The sequence below is a fragment of the Mirounga angustirostris genome, unplaced genomic scaffold, assembly GCF_029215605.1.
Source record: "Mirounga angustirostris isolate CCGP_5_RB_7025 unplaced genomic scaffold, mMirAng1.0.hap1 SCAF_14, whole genome shotgun sequence".
Lineage (NCBI taxonomy): Eukaryota > Metazoa > Chordata > Mammalia > Carnivora > Phocidae > Mirounga > Mirounga angustirostris.
In genome coordinates this window covers 75380693-75393183 of record NW_026991722.1, presented here as the reverse complement: position 1 = coordinate 75393183, position 12491 = coordinate 75380693, and the positions used below count along the sequence as shown (strand labels likewise).

At 47.9% G+C, this 12491-nt stretch overlaps 1 protein-coding gene across 3 annotated transcripts in view; it reads right to left on the bottom strand.

Annotated features, from left to right (window-relative positions):
- CUX2 (cut like homeobox 2) overlaps nt 1–11388 on the bottom strand; it is a 230383-nt gene extending 218995 nt beyond the window's left edge. For all 3 annotated transcript variants that reach the window (XM_064578366.1, XM_064578368.1, XM_064578367.1), the window contains exon 1: nt 11069–11388. The gene's annotated coding sequence lies outside the window, so the exon portion shown is untranslated. The remainder of the gene's footprint in view (nt 1–11068) is intronic.
- Nucleotides 11389–12491: the final 1103 nt, after the last annotated feature.

Here is a 12491-nt window from a genome sequence, read left to right as displayed (position 1 = left end):
GATGGATTTAGACAGGGGCGCAGTCCAGGGAGCTCAGGTCGATGGCGTGGCCCCACTGGTCCCCAGAGGCTAGGGTTCCAGACACTTGGGGTCTTCGGATCATGACTGCGAATACATTAGCCCCATCCAGCTGGGTCTTGCCATGGCTGTGCCTTTGATGGAAAAGCCTCGCTCAACTCTCCAAGCAGAGCAGGGAGGCTGGCCCGGGCCTCGGGTGGCTGTGGGGCTGGGGAACAATATTATCCCTAATTCCCAAGTTAATAAATTATTTTCCTTGAACTACAGAAAGGGAAAAAATAAACAAAGATGAGGGGGCCTGGCCGCATCTGCAAACAGTTAGGAACAGGCAATACAGTCAGTTCAAATATTTTACCTCCTCGCACAACGAAGAGCTCTGTTGCAATGGGACCGTTTAAAAGAGGAGATGAAAAAAGCCAGCCATTGGCTGTTTATGTGTCTGGCAGGGCCCAGAGGGGCAACAGGCTTTCTTGCCAACTTCTAGACTCTTTGACCTTGAATTAAAGCCTCGTTAAGAGTCCTATCTTATAAAAACAAGAGCAGAGTAAATAAAGGCTTTTTTAAAGGACACATACATACCCATGCCAAAGTCTGCATCCTGCTAAGCAAGCAGGAAATCCAGTGGCTGCACCGGCATTATTATTTTGGGGCCCATATTCCACAGCTGACCTGATTAGAGAGGATGATTTAAGAGGGAAAAATGTGAGTCTCAGGCAGGGCTGGAAGGAGCCTGGAAACTGGAATGAACTGGACCACCGCTGAGTGATGACGGGGACAGACGTGAGCCATTTCCTTGTTCTGAGCTTCTAGGAGACCCTGGAGGAATAGAGACACCAGCATGGTCTCTACGGAGCAACCCCTGGCAGAGCCAGCCAGGCTCTGTGAGCTGTGCAGGCAAGCCACATTCGAATCCCAGCTCTACCACTTCATGGCTGTGATCATGGGCACGTGACTCAGTCCCTCTCAGCCTCAGCTTTCTCATCTGTCCAATGGGAATAATAAAGCCGCTATGTATTTTAAGTTCTCCAGGTTTTCCCTGTATGAGAGGCACACTGGAATTACTCAAATGCTCCACAGATGGTATCTGTTGTTATTGTTAATATTATTGTTATTAGGATGCCAGGTGTTTTGCGCTCCTTAGAGGAGTGTACGATAAAGTCCGCAGTGGATTAACATCCTCCTCAACTGCATATTTCCTGCCCAAATGCTTGACCTTTATTAAAGTTAGGATTCCAACCTGCCTCTTCAGTGCATGAGGCTTTAGTAGGAACCCCAGAAAGAACCTGTACAATATGTGCTTGAGCCTGAAAGCCAAAGTCCTGGGTTTAAATCCCAGTCCTGCCAGTTGATAGCTGTGTGATTTTGGGAACATGAATTCACTTTTCTGAACCTTAGTTTTCACAACTTCAAAAAAATGGGGTGGTCATACCAACTTCCGGGAACTCACTTAGCATGGTGCCTGGCACACAGTAAGCCCTCAATGAATGCTGGCTGTTATCACCATCATTATTATTCAGACTCAGTTTTCCATTTGGCCAAGAGGAGACTCTTTTTTTTCACTTGCTAGCCAGTATTGAACCTGACCGGAGCCTCTTACTGAGTGACCCTGGGCAAGTTACTCCGCCTCTCTGAACCCTGCGTTCCTCTCCGACAGGGGTAAAAAATGAAGACTACAAACTCTGAAGGGCAAGGCCCACATCGGTCTTGGCCACAACACTACTCCTCCAGTGGACAACCGTGCCCAGTCTACAACGAACAGTTAAAGAAAGAAAAAAAGATAGCACTATAATTAAAATATTTGCTTGACGAGTTCTTCCCCCCAAAACCTCTACGCCTAGCACAAGCTGTCAGCAGCAAATAAATGTAGAAAGAAGGTGAATATTTCCTTCCTCAAACCCAAACCCTAAGGATCCCTCCTTGCAGGGGCGGAAAGCACCTAACCCACTCCAGCCTAAACTGCCTGGACATGTTGGCTCTGCCCCAGAGAGCACCCAGGAGGCCAGAGAGAGGCTGACTCCCCAGCTAACAAACTCTTACAGATCACCAGGAATCCTCTCTTAAATAATAATATATTTATAAGTCTGAGGCCCCTATGACCTCTCCTCAAAGCAAAATCATCCTCTGAAGGCCCCTCGACCTGATCATATTGATCCCGTCTGAGCTGTAATTTTGTGGCTTTGAGTTGAGGAGACAAGGACGGCCTGCCCAGCTGGCTGTGGCCTGGCAGCTCCAGGGGTGCCTGGCAGTGGCTGCGATGAAAAAGAAATCAGATCTGTCCTCCAAAGTCAGAGGAGCAGCTGCCCCGGCAGGCAGGACTCAGGTAGGGGACAGGAGTGGCAGTGGGCATCAGTCTCCGCCCACCACTGTCCTCAGGCCCAGCCTGGCCCCATCCAGACCAGAGAAGACCCATGGGGACTGAATGAATGGACCATAAGTCCTTGAGGCTCTGGCCAGGCAGAGACGGGTAAAGGCAGTGATTCTGGGAGCCCAGGCCCTGCCCCATGGCCAGGCCTAACCTTACCTGGCCAGATGGTGGGATCTCCAGAGACCTCAGGTTTGGACCCAAGGGGCGCCATGCCACCCACCCTGGCAGCCAGAACCTGGTGGGCACCTTGAGCTGAGACGGGCTCCCAGGACAGCCAAGTCCGCCCTGCTGCTGATGCCGCCTTTACTGTTTATCCACTGTCTGTTTTCCTCATGACAGGCCTTCCAAGAACTGCAGACAGAAATCAATGCAGCTGGTCCTAGTGCCCACATTCCCGCCCCCACCTATCCCTCCTGCTGCCAAAGTTCAGTGTTGCTTCCTATAAAGCTGGGGCAGGCTCCTAGCTGAGCTTGAAGGGAAGCTGAGCTAGGGACACCCCCTCAACCCTGACCCAGATTGGAGGCCTTGGGCAGAGGAGTCCCAGGAAAGGTTAGGCAAGGCCAGGCCCTTTATCTTCACCCAGTGGGGAGAGCTAAGCAGGCAGGGAGCTGCAAGGAAGAGTTTTTCCTGCCCAACCTTCCACTTAGCACATCCCCAACATGGCAACAGGAGTTTACCCTAAAGTTTTGGTTCTGAGTCACCTGGAGCCTTGGTGGAAAATTCAGACTCTCATCCCAGCCTTGGAGATTCAATTTCAAGAGATCTGGGGTAGGGCTGGGATTCTGTACTTTAACAAGCCCCCTAGGTGATTCAAATGGGAAGGTAAGTTTGGGAAACACAATCTGTGTGCAGCTTCCAGGATGCTAATCACTGCAATGCTCAGCAGAGAAAGAAACTGTAATTAAGAGGATAACTAGATAATGGGGCACCTGGGTGGCTCAGTTGGTTAAGCATCGGACTCTTGATTTTGGCTCAGGTCATGATCTTAGGTTTGTGAGATAGAGCCCCGAGTCAGGCTCCGTGATGGGCACCTGCTTGAGATTCTCTCTTTCCCTCTCCCTCCCTCTACCCCTCCCCTCCACACTCGCATGTAAGCATGTGCATGTGCTCTCTCTCTCAAATTGAAAAAAAAGGGGGGGGATAGCTAGATAAAATAAAGGACTCCTGGATAAATGTGAATTCAGATAAACAATGTATATTATTTAGTATAAGTATATCCCAAATATTGTATGGGCTCTATTTAGATTAAATATTATTTGTTGTTTATCTGAAATTCAAATTTAACCAGGCATCCGATATTATTTTTATTTTTTGCAAAATCTGGCAACGCAAACTGAAAAACATCTACCATCCCACGCCAAAGGCTAACTGAGAGAATATTATATAGCCTTTAAAATGGATAGAAACAGTCAACACAGCATTTGCCATGCCAGGCCCTGTTCCACATGCCTCACATTTATTACTTAACTCATGTAAATATCCAAATATTTATCATCCAAATAACAGAGGCAGGCATTATTGTCCTTTTTGACAGAAGAGGAAACTGAGGCACAGAGTGATGAAGTCACTTGGCTAAAGCCACACAGCTGGAAAGGCAGAGCTGGGTGATAAACTAAAGGAAGTCAGATTCCAGAGTTAAGGACAGACAATCACTTTACTGCTCTCTAATGGGAGAATAAATGATAAGAGACATAAAAGACAAGATCATGTAACCTAGCATGAGGTGGAACAATACTTACAGCGTGGTCTCATTCCATAAAATGTATATATAAGTTATATATAAAGGCATTAGAGGAATGATTGGAAGGTCACGCACACCTGGCAGAAGTGTAAACCAGTACAAACACTTTGGAAAACCACCAAAGCTAAGCACACGCCTTCTGTAACCCGGCCATTCTACTCCTTGACATATAGCCTTGAGTCTCAACCAGAGGTGATGTTTGCCCACCTCCTCTGGGACACTGGCAATCCTTGGAGACACTTTTGATTGTTGCAAGTTGGGAGATGTTACTGTCATCTAGTGGGTAAAGGCCAGGGATGCTGCTAAACATCCTACAATACCCAGGGCAGTCCCCACAACAAAGAATCATCCATCCCCAAATGTCAATAGTGGCAAGATGGAGAAACCCTGATATATTCCCAAGAAAAATGTATGTGCTTATGCACCAACAGACAATCCTAACAATGCTCTCGTAGGAGCCCCAAACTGGAAGACACCCAAATGCCCATCAATAGGAGCATGTATGAATAAACTGTGGTCTATTCACACAAAAGAATGCTAGATGGCAATGAGAATGAATGAACAACTACACACAACAATGTGGGTGAATCTTGAGAACACAATGTTGGTGAAAGAAGCCAGACACAAAATAGTATGTGCTGGCTGATTCTCTCTACATAAAATTCACAAACAGACAAAATTGATGTGTGTTGTTAGAAGTCAGAAGAGGTCACATTTGGGGGGCAGGCTGGCAGTGACGAGAAAGGGCATGATACAGCTTCTGTGGTGGGAGCAGGGATGTTCTATTTGCTAATCTGAGTGGGTTTTTTAAAAGATGTTATTTATTTATTTATTTGAGAGTGTGCGTGCTCATGAGAGACAGAGAGAGAGAGAGCAAGAGAGAGCACGCACGAGCTGGGGGAGGGGCAGAGGGAGAGGGAGAGAAAGAATCCCAAGCAGACTCCCCGCTGAGTGCAGAGCCTGACACAGGGCTTGATCTCACAACCCTGAGATCATGATGTGAGCTGAAACCAAGAGTCGGACACTTAACTGACTGAACCACCCAGGGACCCCTGATCTGTGCTCTTTTCTGTATATTTGTTACATTTGGACAAAAAGTCTAAAGAAACGGTGATAAAGATTTATCTCAGAAGCAGGTGATTTTTATTTTCTTCTTTTTGCTTATTTGTTCTTTCCAGAATTGCCACATTGAACATGCCTTACTTTCTTAATGACTGAGTAGGCCAACAGCAAATGTGTTTATTCATTCATCAAAAATGTGCTGACCCCTACGATGTGTCACTGTCCCCCAGCACAGGGCACTGGAGTTGGTGAGGGAAGAGCAACCCTGACTTCAAGGAGCTCACGGTCTTGGTGGGGGTGAGGAGAGGACAGAACTACAACCTGGGTCTGAGCCACGGCAGCCAGCAGCCGGGTATTTCACCCACCCAGCCCAGTGTTTTAATGCATTTGATTTCCCCCAGGGCAGGGTCACGTCTCCCCAGCTCTCTGGCACCCCCACTTCCCCACCAAACTTCCTCCTGCTTACCCAGGGCTGAATCCATCATTAATGTTACCGTCTGCCCCTCCACTCGTGGGAGTTAGCCATTCCCTGAATTAGATACTGCCATCAGCACTATACTCTGACAGAGAGACGGACAAGGGACTATAGAAACAGAGGAAGCAAAAATGTATGGGGGTGAGGAGGCCCAGGGGCCAGAGGATTTGCTCTTGATAGGAACAGAAACACATGGACAAAATACCACTATATAAATAAAGCAGGGTTTTATTTGTGGTCGACCCCGGGGGGGAGGTGTTGCCAAGAGTGGACACTTAAAAGAGAGGTGGGTGTGACAGAGGAATAGGAGTCCACTGGATAGACCAGGTATGGAAAACTACTATGGACAGGGAAACAGCATGGAGGGGAAATAATGTTGCTCTCTGGAAGTCACACTCACTTTATTTTTATTTTTTTAATTTTATTTATTTGAGAGAGAGAGAGAGAGAGAGAGGACAAGCAGGGGGAGGGGCAGAGGAAGAAGCAGGCTCCCCCACTGAGCAGGGACCCGACATGGGGCTCTATTCCAGGACCCTGGGATCATGACCTGAGCCGAAGGCAGACGCTTACCCGACTGAGCCACCCAGGCACCCTCACTCTCACTTTAATATAGCTGGTGCATGGGCTGTAAGGGAGGGTCAGCCAGGGTGCATCCAGGGAAGGGAGCATCAGCTAAAATTTATTAAGCACGATGTGCCAGGCACCATGCTAAAGAAGTGTTTTGCCTGTATTATCTTCACTAAACCAAATGACTCTATTCTACAGATGGGAAAACTGGAGCTCCGAGAAGTGACAGGACTGGCTCAGTGAGGATGGCAGAACTGGGATCCAGAGCCACCTTCCTAACGCTGAGATCGTCCCCCTCCCCTCGCGTAAGAGAGCCATGGTGGCACTGTCGGCACCCCTTCTCCTCTCCTCTCATGGGGCTGCCTGGAGCTACTAGACCCCCTGAGGCGGCACACAAGTCAGCAAAGAAGGGAACGGAGTCGACGGGGAAAGGCAGAGCAGGTGAGCTACAAAGCACTGCTGCACGGCCCTGCTGGGAACATAGTAGAAAATACCAGCTGCTCCAACCAGCAGCGCCTTTAATCTCTTCAGAAAATGGTTGCTGCTCTTGGGTCCCCGGAGAGCCTAAAGTTTGGGCTGAAGGCTTTCTGGAAAAAAGCTCACTGCTGCCGGCATCTCCACAGTCACCCCGGGTGACGTCTGACACTCCAGCACCGACTCGCTGACAAGCGTCTTCAAAGGACAGAAATCGGCCAGCTTTGCCATCTTTTCATACAGATGTCATTCACCCACAGGAAGCGCCATGCATTGTGAGAGTTATTTTGGTTGGAGGAAGCCAACCCCAGAGCAAATCCAAGAAAGAAATAAAAGGAAGGGGAGGGGGGAGAGCAACTCAGGCAAAATGTGAAAAAGTGGCGTTTGGCTAAACTGCACACAAAACAATCTTTTTCAAGATGATCTTTTTTGAGATCAAAGATGAACGGGGAGAACTGTGCTGAACGTCAGCAGGTGCAGCGGGCTCAGGAAGACGTTGTGGGACTTTGCATGTGTCTACGGGCCGCATTTTAATGGGCAAAAGCCAGGTCCAATGAGCCACCTGCTTGGCTCAAGTGTGACCGGGGAGGAGCTAGATGCCCCCTGCTAGGGGCTCCCAACAGGCTCCTCTGACGTGAATCGGAGACCCAGAGGATGGGAACAGCCCACATCTGCTGACACTCTTGCGGAACCTTATTTCTCTGGGAGATTTACTCACATGACTATGGCCAAGTCACTGCCCAGCCCCTCTCCAAAAATTCTTGTGGAGAAAGAGTGTTCAAAATCCCATAGACTGTGGAGTGCTGCCCAGGGCTGTGTCCTGGCCCACCGTGTAGCCTCCCTCTGTCCCCTTGTCCTCCACATGATGTTCTTCAAACAACAGGGCACAACCTGCACCACTCGGCAGGTCAGCACCCGGCCGATGGCAGACATGACGTCTGTCTGCTTCACCTTTGTAGAAATTTGGTCATGTGGAATGAAGTGGCCAAAAGTTTCCAGAACCTTCCATAGGTAGATGTTTTGGGGCATTTCTCATTGTAGGTGGTGGGAAGTTAATCTAAGGAGCTTAAACAAAACAACAAAAAACAACAAGGTAGGCACCCATGATCAGAGTATAAAGAGAGAGAGAGGAGAAAGCAGCCTCCACAATGATTAAACAAGGGTTTTGTCTTTCTTCTTATCTTGACTCAGCATCTCTCTGCAGGCTGGTTGCACTCTGTCCCCATGTGGCTGTCTGCAACCCCAGCTACAGGCAACTCTAGGCTTCTATCCTTCCAGCACCTCAGTTAGAAAGAAAACAGACTCCCCTCTTTTTTCTAATTGAAAAATCCCTGAGAAGCTCTCTGACTGGCCCAGACTGAGCTATGTGACTTCCCTCTGGACTAATCACCATAGATAGGGGGTGGGAGTACTATGATTGGCAGCACCCCCTCTCCCTGGGTTGGGTGAGGTGATTGAGGGGAAGAGGTAGAAAGCACAAAGAAGGCCACTACAGGAACGGTAAGGTATAGAATGCTACAATACGGTGAGCAATGGTCTCTGTCCCATTGCCTGATTTTGCTATTCCATGAGCACTTGAGGGCTTTGCCACCTCCCCAGCCTGATTTCTCCAAGTCCATTATCATGAGAAGCGGACTCATAATGACCATCTGGGTCACAAAAAGGAATATTCATTGAGCATTCCCCAGATACCAGGCACTCTGCCAAGCGTCTTCCATGAATGATCTCATTGGATCCTTTTGGCAACCCTTTGTCATCCCATCTTACAGTTGGAAAAGTTGATGTTCAGAAAAGTTCAGGGGCTCACCCAAGATCACACAGCTTGTAAGAGTCAAAGCTGGGAGCTGAGCCTGATTCTAGTGGACTCAAAGCCAGTGGTCTTAATTGTGACCCCATTCTGACTCCTAGAGTAAAACATTTCAAGGAGTTAAGCTCCCCTAGAGTGGCACAAGGGGATTTACATGTTGGGATAGAGGAAGGTTCCCAAGTATAATGACCATGGGGTGGCATTCCCTAGCACAGATGCTTGTCACTTGTACATAGCTGAACCCCCTTCTTCCCACACCCAGGGCCTAGCACCAGTAGATGCAACAAATGTTGGCCAAACTGGATTCAAGCCCTAGGCAAAGGATAAGATGGAGAGATTCCCCAGGAAATATTTAGCCTCTAGTCCCTGGGAGTGACAATGTGGGCCCTGGCCCCAAGGGCAAGTGACATGTGTCAGTTGACCTGAAAAGCATGGTGCTGCCAGACATTCTAAAGAAGAATTCTAGGGGCACCTGGGTGGCTCAGTCGTTAAGTGTCTGCCTTTGGCTCAGGTCATGGCCCCAGGGTTCTGGGATCGAACCCCGCATTGGGCTCCCTGCTTGGCGGGAAGCCTGCTTCTCCCTCTCCCACTCCCCCTGCTTGTGTTCCCTCTCTCGCTATGTCTCTGTCAAATAAATAAAATCTTAAAAAAAAAAAATAAATAAAGAAGAATTCTAATGAAGAAGCTCAACCTTTCATTACATTGAAAGAACTTCTGTGTCTAATAATATGGGAGACAAGATGACCCGAAAATATTCCCCACCACAAAGCACCCAGAAATGCTGGATAAAATATATCAGCATCCCTTTAAATATATAGGTCAGTTCAGTAAGAAAGGAAGAAAAATTCTCAAGGGCCAAAACTGAAAAGGAAACTCAAAATCAAACTGCTAAGTATGGGAACTTATACTTCAGTGCCCTTGGCAATGAAGGGGTGAGGACAGGTGCCCATGTTGGTAGTCCAGAGGCCTTCACCCTCAGTCAGAGTAGGTCAGAACACTTCTGTCCACTAATACAGGAAGAAGAGGAGACAATTTGATCTGTTTTAGCTTTGCCTCTAGATTGGAAAACCAAAAAGTAGCCTCCTCTGAGAATTTATAACTATGGGTCTGCCTTCATATGGGTTTGAAATTCAATTTTATACTACCCTTGGAGTTCTCAGACTTGTATGCATCAGAATCACCCGGATGGCCTGTTAAAACACAGATTGATGGTTCGACCCCCACCCCCCAGGATTCCTGATTCAGAAGATTGGGGATGAGGCTCAAGAATTTTCATGTCTAAGTTCCCAGATGCAGTTGGTCCAGGGAGCACACTTGGAGAACTACTTACTCAGCCAAGCAATTAACATTAAAAAAACAACAATCATTCTCCTCTGGTAATATCCCTGGACAAGATGCAAAAGCAAATACAAAATCTCCCTAGAGCAGGAGTGAGTGAACTATGACCTGCGGGCCAAATCCCACCTGCCCGCAGGCCAAGTCCAGCCATATCCACTAGTTGATGTATTTATGGGTGCTTTTGTTGCCCAACAGCAGAGCTGACCAGATGTACCAGGGACTACAGACTGCAAAGCCAAGAATATTTATTATCTGGCCTTTCACAGAAAAAGTTGGCCAACTTCTACTCTGGGAGTAACTCAGGCCACCCCAATCCCCAAAGATTCAATCCTACCAAAGATGAGTTCTCAATCTAAAATTACAAAATCCACAGGGAAACAGACTACTGTGTGTGAGAATTAACAGACATGACAACTAGCGGGATCAGATCCAAGAACCTCAGACAGTGGAATTATTTATATACAGATCTATAAACATAATAGAAGGACAGAGCCCACATCTAGCAACTCTCAGGTCCTCAATCAAGGGGAAAAATGATACTGAAGATGATGATATTTACTGAGGGCCTACTGTGTGCCAGGCTTTGGATCAAGTGCTTTATATGGTCCAAATCCTTTTCATGTGAAGAAATTCCACATCAAGTATGAGACAAAAGCTCAGAGATGTCTCTTCACTTGCCTAACTTTTCTACACAGCAAATATGAAGCAGAGCCAGGATGAAACCCGGGTCTTGGCTAAAACCGAGTTCTAGAAGGTTCTGGACACTATGACTCACTTCCACTCCACAACAAGGTGATACATGACAGAGATCAAGAGCTCTTGACTTGGGAGTAAATGGCTCCAAGTTTGGAGGACTCAAGGACCCCATGAAACTACACGCAAAATGCTATGTGTATCTATCATGCTCTGGAAGAGAAGATCCATAGCTTTCACCAGATTCTCAAAGTCAAAGAACCCCTGAGACAGCCAGATCCAAATGGGTATCTTTTCTCTACACCACACCAGAATAATGTTAGTAGCAAACATTTCTTATACACAATGACAGATACCATTTGAACTTTGTAAGTATGTGCTTGTTTAAATCCCACACTATAGAAAGTACTTTTATCACCCCCATTTTGTAGATGAGAAAACTGAGGCCACAGAGGAGTCAAGTAACTTGCCTGGGGTCCCATAATTAGCAAGTGGCAGAGCAGGGACCCCAGAGTGGAACATACTCACCTGCACACTTGACTTCTGCCAAACTGCCTCCTGATGCTCGAGGTAGCCAGCTCTCTAGTTCTGAATTCAATCACTTGTCTATACAAGCATGGAGGGCCCAGGATCTTTCCTGTCTACCCTGGAACCATTTCCACACACACAAGAAACACGAGGGTCCTTCTACCTGCATTTCAGGGCAAAGCCCCATTCCTAATTCCAATCTCTATGTCCAGAGGAGTGTTTCCAAGGCCAGCCAGACATGAACTGGATATTTCTTAGGAGTGTGAGCATGCCCCTGTCCCCCACCTCCTCCCCTGGCACCAGCCCAGACACCAACTACCTACTTGGCTGGTGCCTTGCTCATCGCCAGCATAAACACACATTTACCCAATTTTTCAGAATGAGCAATATTTATTCAACAGCCCAGAATGGCTCATACGGAACTATTAAACCCCATTGCCTCAGTCTGCAGCTCAGAGCGTGATAATGAATCAGTATTTTGGAGCGATTACGATGCTAATAAGAATGTGTGAGGCACAGAATATCACTATGTAGGGGCAGCCGCCAAATCCCCCGGACTCCCTGCCTCATTTCGGGAATTCCTCCATTCCAGAAACCAGCCTTCCTGAGAAACTCCAGCCCCAGAGGCGGGCCATGCTTGAGTTACTGGAACACAAAGCAGATGAGAAATAGAGCCCACCATTTTGCAGAGGGCAGGCCCCGCTATGCTAGCCCTCGGTGGGGATGTGGAGAGAGATGGTGCCCCCTCTTGACAGCTCTGACGGCCCTGCAGCTCCCGTTGCTGGTGGGGTTTAAGAGTTTTAGCATGGCATTTCACACACACAGACACGCACAAACATTGGAGAAAAAAAAGACTCATTCCCTCAGGCTGCGTGCCTGGAGCAATGTTAGATTTGGTGGGGGTTTTTTGGTGTTTTTGTTTTTGTTTTTGTTTTGGATCTTTCTCTTTTCACAAGCCCCTAGGTAAATAATAAATGGCAGAAAGGAAGCATATATTTGAGGCCTTTCCTACCCCCTCCCCATTTGCCCAGGGAAATTGTCCCTTCCTTGACCTGCTCCATCCTGTACACTGGTGAATTTTTATGAACGCCTGGAGAGGCCAGGCATACAGTCTTCTGTTAGGAGATGGTGATGGGAGCAGCTGAGCCTCCTTATCTCGCCACTTCTCCCACACCAGGCTCTAGGCCCTAAGATCCCTCCAATTCTCCTCCTCTTTCATCCCTCCAATCCCCCCTCCCCAGCCACTGTTCAGGATAAAAGGCCTCTGTTCAGGATAAAAGCCTCAGCAGGACCTACAAGCCCTGTTTAAGCCAACCCTGTCTATCCTCCCCAGCCACACTCCACTTCTCTGCCCCTCACCTCCTGCTCTAGCAACACTGGCCATCTTTCACTTCCTGGAACCAAAAGTGTGTCCTTCCACCCC